Source organism: Phyllobates terribilis, unplaced genomic scaffold (genome assembly GCF_046119375.1).
Source record: "Phyllobates terribilis strain yellow unplaced genomic scaffold, ASM4611937v1 Scaffold_4__5_contigs__length_816908805, whole genome shotgun sequence".
Lineage (NCBI taxonomy): Eukaryota > Metazoa > Chordata > Amphibia > Anura > Dendrobatidae > Phyllobates > Phyllobates terribilis.
Genome location: NW_027362764.1, coordinates 684,057,572 through 684,070,287, shown reverse-complemented (window position 1 = coordinate 684,070,287; position 12,716 = coordinate 684,057,572). Strand labels below are relative to the sequence as shown.

At 46.6% G+C, this 12,716-nt stretch overlaps 3 pseudogenes; all 3 read left to right on the top strand.

The window, feature by feature from the left end:
- Positions 1-9,199: 9,199 nt before the first annotated feature.
- Positions 9,200-9,319, top strand: LOC141270141 (5S ribosomal RNA; annotated as a pseudogene).
- Positions 9,320-10,260: 941 nt separating this feature from the next.
- On the top strand, positions 10,261-10,379 carry LOC141270045 (5S ribosomal RNA; annotated as a pseudogene).
- Positions 10,380-11,000: 621 nt separating this feature from the next.
- LOC141268020 (5S ribosomal RNA) lies at positions 11,001-11,120 on the top strand (annotated as a pseudogene).
- The last annotated feature ends 1,596 nt before the right edge of the window (positions 11,121-12,716 follow it).

The following is a 12,716-nucleotide window of genomic DNA, read 5'->3' as shown; positions in this document are numbered from 1 at the left end:
ACGTTGAGCCCTACTGCCAGCATAGTAAGGAGGTGTGCAGGATCCCTTCTGCGCAGTTAGAAAGCTTGTGGCATGACCAGACAGGCTTTGGGTGCAGGTGGAAGACCGAGAGGAGGTTGAGGAGGCAGAAGCAGTGGAGGAACTTTGACATAAAGAGGATTGATGCACAACTCGTGGGGACGGCAAGACTTGGACAGCAGCCCCTTGTCCTGCTGTCACCATAGTTACCCAGTGCCCAGTCAGCGACATGTAACGCCCCTGTCCATGCCTACTCGTCCAAGTGTCTGTGGTGAAATGCACCCTGTCACACACAGAGTTTCTCAAAGAAGCGGTGATGTTGTGTGCGACATGCTGGTGGAGCGCAGGCACACCTTTCTTTGAGAAGTAGTGCCGACTGGGCATCTGGTACTGGGGCACTGCGACGGACATAAGGTCTCGAAAATCCTCTGTGTCCACCAGGCGGAAAGGCAGCATTTCTGTAGCCAAGAGCTTGCAGATGGTGAAATTCAACCTCTTAGCTTTCTCATGGCTAGGAGGAAATGGTCTTTTACTTGTCCACATCTGAGGGACCGAGGGCTGGCTATTGTGCTTAGACGGGGTTGATAAGGGTGTCCCCGGCAAACTGCCGGTCTGTGAGGAAGATGCAGGTGGACATGTTAGGTTGAATTGATCCAAAGGTGGTGCTATCGATGTCGGACAGCGCTCAACACCAGCTGGTGTTACCACCTCCAAAGAAAATGATGACCTGCCAATCACGCTGGCTGTTGCGGGTAAAGAGGTGGCAGGTCTGCGCCCCAAAACAGGTGTGACTGCTGTCCCCCCAGTCACAGAGGATGAAGAGGCCGCGGATGCACAAGATATGGCAGACGGTGGTTGGCCCGGCCGGCTAGGCCGCATTGTAGCACACTGAGCTTCCCACTGCAACTTATGTTTCATGTCCATGTGCCGGTTCATGCATGAAGTACTCAAACTATGTATTTTTTGGCCTCTACTTAGCTTTTGCTGACAAATGTTACAGATAACACGAGTTGGGTCATCTTTATCGATCTGAAAAAATGCCCAGGCTATGCAAGGCTTAGCACCCATGCGACCTGAAGAGCCACCACGACTTGTGGTGAGAGGCAGAGTTGTGTTTGAGGATGCAGTTGTTGACGTGCTTCCAGTACTACGTCTCTGTCCAGGAAGGCGCAACCTGACCTCGTCGTCACTAGCATCTTCCTCCACCTCCTCTGCTGACCTCATCTCTTGGCTGACTGTGGGTTGACAGTAAGTGGGATCTCCGACCTCATCATCATCACCCTGTGCGTTATCACACCCGTCGTCCTCAGAGCCAACCTGTTCCTGCCCTGACAAAAAACTAAAGTTGTCGCTCCAATCAGGTATTTGAGTCTTATCATCGTCTTCCTCATTGTCTCCACCAACAGGAGTTACAGTTTGGGAATGAGGGTCTACATTATGGTCAGAACCTTCTGCGTCTGGTCCTGGATCCGACTCATAAAGATTCTGGGCATCAGTGCAGATCATTTCCTCGTCTGGATTCACAGAAGCGCTGGAGTCGACCTCTGATTCCCAGGCTATAGTATGAATAAACAGCTCTGCAGACTCAACCATCTGTTCTACCTCATACTCAGACGGGCAGCTGGAGATTTTGGAGCTGTGAGGAAGCAAGTGCAATTGGGGTGACACCTTTGAGGACTGGAGTATTTGTGATGTTGAAGTTGATGTGGAGGAGAGCCCACTTAAAGGAGCACTTGATATCCGTTGAAGCACCTGCTGTTTTTGTGCCTCATCTGGAATTTGTAGCGATTGGCGTGGCCGTAAGAAAGGGATCTTATCACATTGTCCGCTAAAAGAAGTAGACATTTTAGTTTGGCTGGAAGATGGTCTTTCTTCTGCAGATGTTACTGTTGCTTTAACACCTACCCCACGGACACAACCTTTTTTCCCCTTCCCAACACGCCTATTCCCCTTTCCACCAGCAGCAGGCCTTTTTCCACTCATTTTGGTGGTTAACTAAATCACAACTCTGGAGTTGTTTGCACAAAAAAACAATGGATGGGAACCGAGCAGAGCTGAGTGGCCAAACTGTGGTATTAGGCCAAAACTATTGGCTGGGTTAGATGCAGAAAAAAATTATATTCAATTTGCAACCTGATGGAGGTCTGTATAGATGGATTAATAGAACAAGTCCCACACACAGCTAGAAGCCCAATATTTTTTCAGAGGTAGATGCAGAAAAAAATATATTCAGTTTGCAACCTGATGGAGGTCAGTATAGATGGACTAATACAACAAGTCCCACACACAGCTAGAAGCCCAATATTTTTTCAGAGCTAGATGCAGAAAAAAATATATTCAGTTTGCAACCTGATGGAGGTCTGTATAGATGGATTAATAGAACAAGTCCCACACACAGCTAGAAGCCCAATGTTTTTTCAGAGGTAGATGCAGAAAAAAATATATTCAGTTTGCAACCTGATGGAGGTCTGTATAGATGGATTAATAGAACAAGTCCCACACACAGCTAGAAGCCCAATATTTTTTCAGAAGTAGATGCAGAAAAAAATATATTCAGTTTGCAACCTGATGGAGGTCAGTATAGATGGACTAATACAACAAGTCCCACACACAGCTAGAAGCCCAATATTTTTTCAGAGGTAGATGCAGAAAAAAATATATTCAGTTTGCAACCTGATGGAGGTCAGTATAGATGGACTAATACAACAAGTCCCACACACAGCTAGAAGCCCAATATTTTTTCAGAGGTAGATGCAGAAAAAAATATATTCAGTTTGCAACCTGATGGAGGTCTGTATAGATGGATTAATAGAACAAGTCCCACACACAGCTAGAAGCCCAATATTTTTCAGAGGTAGATGCAGAAAAAAATATATTCAGTTTGCAACCTGATGGAGGTCTGTATAGATGGATTAATAGAACAAGTCCCACACACAGCTAGAAGCCCAATATTTTTTCAGAGGTAGATGCAGAAAAAAATATATTCAGTTTGCAACCTGATGGAGGTCAGTATAGATGGACTAATACAACAAGTCCTACACACAGCTAGAAGCCCAATATTTTTTCAGAGGTAGATGCAGAAAAAAATATATTCAGTTTGCAACCTGATGGAGGTCAGTATAGATGGACTAATACAACAAGTCCCACACACAGCTAGAAGCCCAATATTTTTTCAGAGGTAGATGCAGAAAAAAATATATTCAGTTTGCAACCTGATGGAGGTCTGTATAGATGGATTAATAGAACAAGTCCCACACACAGCTAGAAGCCCAATATTTTTTCAGAGGTAGATGCAGAAAAAAATATATTCAGTTTGCAACCTGATGGAGGTCAGTATAGATGGACTAATACAACAAGTCCCACACACAGCTAGAAGCCCAATATTTTTTCAGAGGTAGATGCAGAAAAAAATATATTCAGTTTGCAACCTGATGGAGGTCAGTATAGATGGACTAATACAACAAGTCCCACACACAGCTAGAAGCCCAATATTTTTTCAGAGGTAGATGCAGAAAAAAATATATTCAGTTTGCAACCTGATGGAGGTCTGTATAGATGGATTAATAGAACAAGTCCCACACACAGCTAGAATCCCAATATTTTTTCAGAGGTAGATGCAGAAAAAATATATTCAGTTTGCAACCTGATGGAGGTCAGTATAGATGGACTAATACAACAAGTCCCACACACAGCTAGAAGCCCAATATTTTTTCAGAGGTAGATGCAGAAAAAAATATATTCAGTTTGCAACCTGATGGAGGTCTGTATAGATGGATTAATAGAACAAGTCCCACACACAGCTAGAAGCCCAATATTTTTTAAGAGCTAGATGCAGAAAAAAATTATATTCAATTTGCAACCTGATGGAGGTCAGTATAGATGGACTAATAGAGTGATGCTATGCCCAAAAGATTTTACTTCACTAGGTGCAGTAAAAAGATTGGTATTCTATACACAGGTGGTATATCTTGCAACACAGATAGGCTACTCCACTGACTAACACACTCTGCAATAGGCCAAAAAGGATTAGCTTTGCTAGATTCAGCCAAATGCTGTGAAAAAAACTTGCACAGCACTGGCACAGACCTGCCTGGCAAAAACTGATAGGAACTGATGTAACCTAGTCCTGAAAAGGACTCCAATTACAATTAGTCTTTACTCCCACAATCTATCTATTTAAGAGCACAGACCTGCCTGATAAAAGTCGTAGGAAATGCTGTAACCTAGTCCTTAAAAGGACTGCTATCTGTAGATTTGTGCGAAAATTGGCTTGAAATTAACAAACAACAGCGGTGCCGTCTAACACGCAGCTGCAGCAGTGAGAAAATGGTGGTGACGGGGAAAATGGCTTGGTCTTATAGGGCAAGGACATGTGACATACACTGCCAATGACACATGCCCTTGCTTGTGTGAAAAAAAGCACTTCGCTCCGTGTGTGCGCTGCTGATAGGCTGACAGATTGCACCTCCCCACTGCAAATGCGGGAAAGAGAAAAAAAAATGGAGATCTTCATTGTTCCTGCAGAGATCCATCCCCTGCCCCTCCCCCCACCCCGCTGTACACTCAAACTGCGTATCAACCTTAATTTTCATCATTACAGAGAAAAAATCCAATTATGATTTTGGTGCACGAACATTTATTGAACATAACCTCGAACAGCAGAATTTTTCTCAAATTGTTCGTGTTCGCCGAACGGCTCGAACACCGCCCAAAACAGCTCGAATTTGAGATTGGCGAACAGTTCGAGTAGAACAACGCTCATCTCTACTGGTTAGTACTTGGATGGGAGACCACCTGGGAATACCAGGTGCTGTAGGCTTTTGCTTTTTCCTTCCTTCCACCAGCAGGGGGCACTCTCTTCTATGCCTTTTTTCCATTCCCTTTCACAAGTGCACACATTCATTCTCTTTTCTTTTTTTCATTTGCTTTCTCTCTTGCGCTATTTCATCTCTGCAAAATACCAGCATCCTTCTGATCACCGTGGGCCTCCAGCATTGTTGCTTCTTTACTTTTAATACTAGGCTCCTTTTCACCAGGACCAGCGTCTCCCGCGTGGCTGGAGGCAACCACCGGTAACCCCAAGCAGAAGACCTTTGCAGGCAACACGCCCCTTCCCCATGAAGAGCAGCTCAAAGTCACTGGCAACCATCTCACCCTCTTCCTTCATTCACCCCTGGACGTTTCGCTCCGCCCCCAAGTTACGGGTCCAGCTTGCTCTTTCTGTCACGTTACCACGATGAAGGGTTTAGCCTGCAGGAGACCCTGCGCCGAGCCATTTTTGAAGACACCTGATGCGGCGGGTGAATCACTGCTAAACAAACCACACCTGTAGGGACGGCACAGCCTTTGCATGGACCCTTCGGAGCCCGCCCCGTCACGGCCAGATTGCTCGCAACCAAGCGTGTTACAACTCTCCTGTTAGGTTTTTTTTAGTTTGCTGGTCACATGACCATTTTGCCTATTTAATCCGGCTCCGCCCTCCTGGCTTTGCTGGACTTCATTTGTATTTACTACTGTTGAGCTAGCTTGTTGCTCTGTTGCCGTTCTCTGTTAGTTTTGCTAGGTCTTCTGACCCCTATGCCTTTTTGTTGTGTGTTTGTCTTTGACTGCTACTATTTCTGCTAGAAGGTGTCCAACTTTTCCCAGTCCCTAGATCTTGTAGGGATCCCTCCCTCACATCTATAGGTCTGCGTTCAGACTAGTTGAGGACTTTAGCGGGTCTGATCGCAGGATCAGGTTCCCCGTTACATCGTAGGGATCTAGTTTAGTTCTATTGTAGGGATAGATCTCCTTTCTTTCCTTAGTCTCTGTAGCAGATCATAACAGTAATTCCAGCCATAAAAAAAAAAAAAAAAAAAAAAAAAATTCTCTAAGGATAGATCTCCAGTTTTCCATCATGGTCTCGGTGCAAGATTTGGCTCAACGCTTGCAGGGACTCTCTCTGGAGGTGACCAAGCTCCAACAACACGTGAGTAGCTGTTCTGGAGTGCATTTTGTGGAACCTAAGGTACGTCTGCCTGATCTATTTTATGGCAAACAACAAGATTTTTTTTCTTTTAAAAATGCTTGTCTATTATATTTTAGTTTGAGACCCGGATCCTCTGGTGATGAATCACGGCGCATAGGGATCATAATGTCACTTTTGCGCAGAGATCCTCAGGGATGGGCCTTCTCTCTCCAACCTAGTGATCCGTGCTTTAGATCAGTGGATAGTTTTTTTTCTGCTTTTGGTTTGTTGTACGATGATCCTGATCGTGTCTCATCTGCTGAGTCTGAATTAAGACGTTTGAGGCAGGGATCAGGTAATGTGGAAAAATATTGTTCTCACTTCCGTCGGTGGTCTGCCCAGGTGGGGTGGAACGATTCTGCTTTGAAAAGCTTGTTTCTTGCAGGGCTATGTGAAAGGGTAAAGGATTTACTGATTGCTTATCCCACACCTGGAAACTTGCAGGAGGCAATGCAATTAGCTATACGGGTGGACAGGAGACTGCGTGAAAGGGTTAATGAGAGCAAATCCTCTGCTATGTCAGCTTCGAGTCCTGAGAGGTTATGTGCTGACAATGGAGAGCCGATGGAAATTGGCCTGATGGCACCCCGCTCTCAGGAAAAAGATCGTCGACTTTCTGAAGGCTTGTGTTTCTATTGCGGAAATTCTGGTCATTTTATTAAGAGCTGTGTGCTTCGTAAGAAGAAAGAAAAAAAAATGGTCAGTCATGCTCGTATTGCCTGTTTAAATTCTAAGGGAGTATTCCTATCTGCCACTACTGCTGCTCAGGATGAATTAATTGAATTTCGGGTATTTGTGGATTATGGATCTACTCTGAATGTGATTGATGGGGGATTCTTGGAAAAACTTAGATTAGAACCTAAAACTTTGTCATCCCCTATTGCTGTGGTTTCTGTAGATGGCTCTCCCTTGAAGAGTGTTACTCACAAGGTCTGTGAATTTCCCCTCACTATTAATGGTATTCATCAAGAGAATTTGGATTTGGTGATATTGGATAATTTGCCTTCTCCAGTAATATTGGGGTTACCCTGGTTAAAATTGCACAATCCTGTACTGGATTGGTCTACCAATGAAATTAAGTCCTGGAGCCCTAAGTGTTATGACAAATGTTGTAACGGGTGCATTACTGCTGTGGATAGAGGGGAATTGCCTGTACCTATTCAGGATTTTTGGAGAGTTTTTTCTGAGGAGGAGTCGCAGGTTTTGCCTCCCCATAGAGACTATGATTGTACCATTGAATTTGTCCCTGGCGCGACTCTTCCTAAGAGTCGTTTATTTAATCTTACTATTCCTGAAAGAAAGGCTTTGGAAGAATACATACAGACAAGCTTGGCCGCCGGTCACATTAGGCCTTCCAAGTCTCCTGTGGCTGTTGGATTTTTTTTGTAAAAAAAAAAGATGGCGGTTTACGTCCTTGTCTGGACTTTCGTGAGATTAATAAAATTACTGTACGCAATCCTTACCCACTGCCATTGATTCCTGATTTATTTAACCAGTTAGTGGGGGCCAAGTGGTTCTCTAAAATTGATCTCCGGGGGGCATACAATTTGTTGCGCATGAAGGAGGGTGATGAATGGAAGACTGCTTTTAACACTCCTGTGGGTCATTTTGAGAATCTGGTTATGCCTTTTGGTCTCACCAATGCTCCAGCATTTTTTCAGAATCTTATTAATGATATCCTTAGACCTTTAATCGGCAAAAATGTGGTTGTGTATTTGGATGACATTTTGATTTATTCGCCGGATCTGGAGTCTCATTGGCGGAGCGTACGTGAGGTATTACAGTTATTAATGGACAATTCGCTTTTTGCTAAGCTGGAGAAATGTGAGTTCGCTGTACAGAGAATTAGTTTTTTGGGCTACATTATCTCCATTGAAGGTTTTGAGATGGACCCGGTTAAAGTTCAAGCTGTGCAGGAATGGCCTAGGCTTATTGGTTTGAAATCGATACAGAGGTTTTTGGGTTTCGCCAATTATTACAGAAAATTCATAAAAAAAATTTCTATTATTGTCAAACTGCTGACCGATCTCACCAGGAAAGGTGCTAATGCGGTTCAGTGGACTTCTGAGGCCATTGAAGCTTTTGTGTTTCTAAAGCAGAGGTTCACCTCTGCTCCCTTCCTTATGCAGCCTGATGTGACTAAGCCGTTTTTGGTTGAGGTTGATGCTTCTTCGATGGGGGTTGGTGCGGTGTTGTCTCAGGAAAACAAGGATGGAGTACATCCCTGTGCCTTTTTTTCAAAAAATTTTTCCGAGACTGAACTTAATTACGATATTGATAATCGGGAATTGCTGGCGATTAAACTCGCATTTGAACACTGGCGTCATCTCTTGGAAGGTGCTGAATTTCCCATTCAGGTTTTCACTGATCATAAAAATCTGATCTATCTTGATGCTGCCAAGTGCTTGAATGCCCGTCAGGCTAGGTGGGCACTTTTTTTCTCGCGGTTTCATTTTTCCGTTACTTACATCCCGGGTACCAAGAATGTTAAAGCGGATGCTTGGTCTCGCAGCTTTTCTCCCATGGTCAGTGTTGAGGAGGAAGAGGAGACCATTTTACAAGAAGGTGTTGTGATTGCTGCTTTGGACTCTCTTCTATGCCTTTTTTCCATTCCCTTTCACAAGTGCACACATTCATTCTCTTTTTTTTTTTTCATTTGCTTTCTCTCTTGCGCTATTTCATCTCTGCAAAATACCAGCATCCTTCTGATCACCGTGGGCCTCCAGCATTGTTGCTTCTTTACTTTTAATACTAGGCTCCTTTTCACCAGGACCAGTGTCTCCCGCGTGGCTGGAGGCAACCACCGGTAACCCCAAGCAGAAGACCTTTGCAGGCAACACGACCCTCCCCCCTGAAGAGCAGCTCAAAGTCACTGGCAACCATCTCACCCTCTTCCTTCATTCACCCCTGGACGTCTCGCTATGCCCCCAAGTTACGGGTCCAGCTTGCTCTTTCTGTCACATTACCGCGATGAAGGGTTTAGCCTGCAGGAGACCCTGCGCCGAGACATTTTTGAAGACACCTGATGCGGCGGGTGAATCACTGCTAAACAAACCACACCTGTAGGGATGGCACAGCCTTTGCATGGACCGTTCGGAGCCCGCCCCGTCACGGCCAGATTGCTCGCCACCAAGCGATCCTGAGAAAGGCTGGCCGGGCGATGGATTGAGCAGCGTCTACTGGCCAATCCACCTTGGATACGCTCGATCTCATCTGATCTCGGAAGCAAAGCAGCACTGTGCTTGGACAGTACTTGGATGGGAGACCTCCTAGGAACACCGGGTGCTGTAGACCATTTTGATGACGTTTTGCCCTACTGCCCAGCTTGGCTAGCATGGATCGGCGCCTTGCCGGACACCGACCTTAAGTAACTTAGATGATGGAAGCCCCAAGGCCTCTGAGCCAGTTGGCAGCTAAGTACGCTACCCCGCCGCCTTCACGCAGGCTTGACACCGAGCTCCTTGCCACGGCTAGGAGTGCTTATTGACTCCGCAGCTCGCTGTGTGGAAATGATGGCGTTAAAAGCACCCGGGGCCTTGAAGGGGCCAGGCTTTCAGCAGGTGCCCAGAGAAGGTTTTGGATGCCGGCCGCCTAGCGAGGGCCAGCAGAAGTAACATGTTTCTCTGCAAAGAAGCTTGTGTAACCAAGCCAGACGGCTGACAAAGAGCTAACCTCAGTGCGAGGAAAGCAAGGAACGTGCGGAAGGAATTGGGGAGGGGGGGGTGATTCCTGCTAGGGCCCTGAAATAATAAAACAGGCAGGAGAGTCTGACGCATGGTGACGGAGAGGTTGTAGGGGCAGATAGGGGGTGTTGTCACGTGCGAGCACGTGTGCATGCTAGCTTGTGTGTGAGAGTGCACTTCCTAGGTGTGGCGCGGTGCAGACAGTCAAAGGGTTTGTTCCCTTTCATTAAAAGTTAATCCCCGGCTGCAGGCTATTAGAAAGCAACTAACCGCGCTCTACTCACCCTACCCGGGTTTACCCGTGAGTCTCGCCTCTGCTCCCGGCCTGTGGCATTGGCCGCGAAGCTGACATTCCGTCGACAGCGCTGCAGCCGATCAGTGAGCTCAGCGGCTCTGAGTGGGGCGTTCTGTCTACAAGACCTTTTAAGGAAGCCAGAAAAAAAATTGAAGAGAAGTGAAAGCACAAAAGGACCTGGTCTTGCTGAACACTGGAAAGGGCATCCGGCAGCCAGACTTCAAAGTAGAAAAGCAGCAATTGAGAGGCTTGTTGCTGCCTACAGCCACACCTCCCTAAACACGCCCAATCTTGTCTGATCTCGAAGCCTAAGCAGGGTTGGGCCTGGTTACTACTTGGATGGGAGACCGCCTGGGAATACCAGATGCTGTAGGCTTTTGCTTTTTCCTTCCTTCCACCAGCAGGGGGCACTCTCTTCTATGCCTTTTTTACATTACCTTTCACAAGTGCACACATTCATTCTCTTTTCTTTTTTTCATTTGCTTTCTCTCTTCCGCTATTTCATCTCTGCAAAATACCAGCATCCTTCTGATCACCGTGGGCTTCCAGCATTGTTGCTTATTTACTTTTAATACTAGGCTCCTTTTCACCAGGACCAGCGTCTCCCGGGTGGCTGGAGGCAACCACCGGTAACCCCAAGCAGAAGACCTTTGCAGGCAACACGACCCTCCCCAATGAAGAGCAGCTCAAAGTCACTGGCAACCATCTCACCCTCTTCCTTCATTCACCCCTGGACGTCTCGCTCCGCCCTCAAGTTACGGGTCCAGCTTGCTTTTTCTGTCACATTACCGCGATGAAGGGTTTAGCCTGCAGGAGACCCTGCGCCGAGCCATTTTTGAAGACACCTGATGCGGCGGGTGAATCACTGCTAAACAAACCACACCTGTAGGGACGGCACAGCCTTTGCATGGACCCTTCGGAGCCCGCCCCGTCACGGCCAGATTGCTCGCCACCAAGCGATCCTGAGAAAGGCTGGCCGGGCGATGGATTGTGCAGTGTCTACTGACCATACCACCTTGGATACGCCTGATCTCGTCTGATCTCGGAAGCAAAGCAGGGCTGGGCTTGGACAGTACTTGGATGGGAGACCTCCTGGGAACACAAGGTGCAGTAGACCATTTTGATGATGTTTTGCCCTACTGCCCAGCTCGGCTAGCATGGAACGGCGCCTTGCCGGACACCGACCTTAAGTAACTTAGATGATGGAAGCCCCAAGGTCTCTGAGCCAGTTGGCAGCTAAGTACGCTACCCCGCCGCCCTTCACGCAGGTTTGACACCGAGCTCCTTGCCACGGCTAGGAGTGCTTATTGACTCCGCAGCTCGCTGTGTGGAAATGATGGCGTTAAAAGCACCCGGGGCCGTGAAGGGGCCAGTGTTTCAGCAGGTGCTCAGAGAAGGTTTTGGATACTGGCCGCCTAGCGAGGGACAGCAGAAGAAACATGTTTCTCTGCAAAGAAGCTTGTGTAACCAAGCCAGACGGCTGACAAAGAGCTAACCTCAGTGCAAGGAAGGCAAGGAACGTGCGGAAGGAATTGGGGAGTTGGGGTGGGTGATTCCTGCTAGGGCCCTGAAATCATAAAACAGGCAGGAGAGTCTGACGCATGGTGACGGAGAGGTTGTAGGGGCAGATAGGGGGTGTTGTCACGTGCGAGCACGTGTGCATGCTGGCTTGTGTGTGAGAGTGCAATTCCTAGGTGTGGCGCGCTGCAGACAGTCAAAGGGATTGTTCCCTTTCATTAAAAGTTAATCCCCGGCTGCAGGCTATTAGAAAGCAACTAACCGCGCTCTACTCACCCTACCCGGGTCTACCCGTGAGTCTCGCCTCTGCTCCCGGCCTGTGGCATTGGCCGCGAAGCTGACATTCCATCGACAGCACTGCAGCCGATCAGTGAGCTCAGCGGCTCTGAGTGGGGCCTTCTGTCTACAAGACCTTTTAAGGAAGCCAGCAAAAAAATTGAAGAGAAGGGAAAGCACAAAAGGACCTGGTCTTGCTGAGCACTGGAAAGGGCAGCCGGCAGCCAGACGTCAAAGTAGAAAAGCAGCAAGTGAGAGGTTTAATTCTACCTACGGCCACACCACCCTGAACACGCCCGATCTCATCTGATCTCGGTTGCTAAGCAGGGTCAGGCCTGGTTAGTACTTGGATGGGAGACTGTAAAATAATACTCTACCTGTAATATTTTTATCTACTGAGGACTTCTCAAAGTATCAATATCACGATATTCTTATAAAAAAATGTATCTATTTATTCTTGGATTGTCCATTAAAAAGAATCAGATTGCAGCAGGTACATACAATAATTAGTTAGAAAGTAATTGTCCATTTGTCCATAATTAGCTTAATCTTTCCTTGGATCCTGGCTGGTAAATCATGTCTTTGTCCAGCATGTGTCCAGGCCTACATGTCATCTGCTTCTCAGCATGAAGATTCTGTGTCTTGTGGGGTAGGCAGAGCAAGAGAGCCCCCCCTTTCTGTACCATGGGCTTTTATAGCCAGTCGTATGGACACCTGTTCTACATATGGTAGTGAATCAAAAATACACACACAAATAGCGCATGTCAACTAGACACGATGGCTGAGGCATAGAACTCAGAAAAATGATTATCGATTAACATTCCAAATGAATTTCCATAGTTAACCATTTAACATTTCCCCCTTTTTTGAGAATAAAAGGACTTTAACTGAAATTTCTCAAAAGAAGATACATTCATCA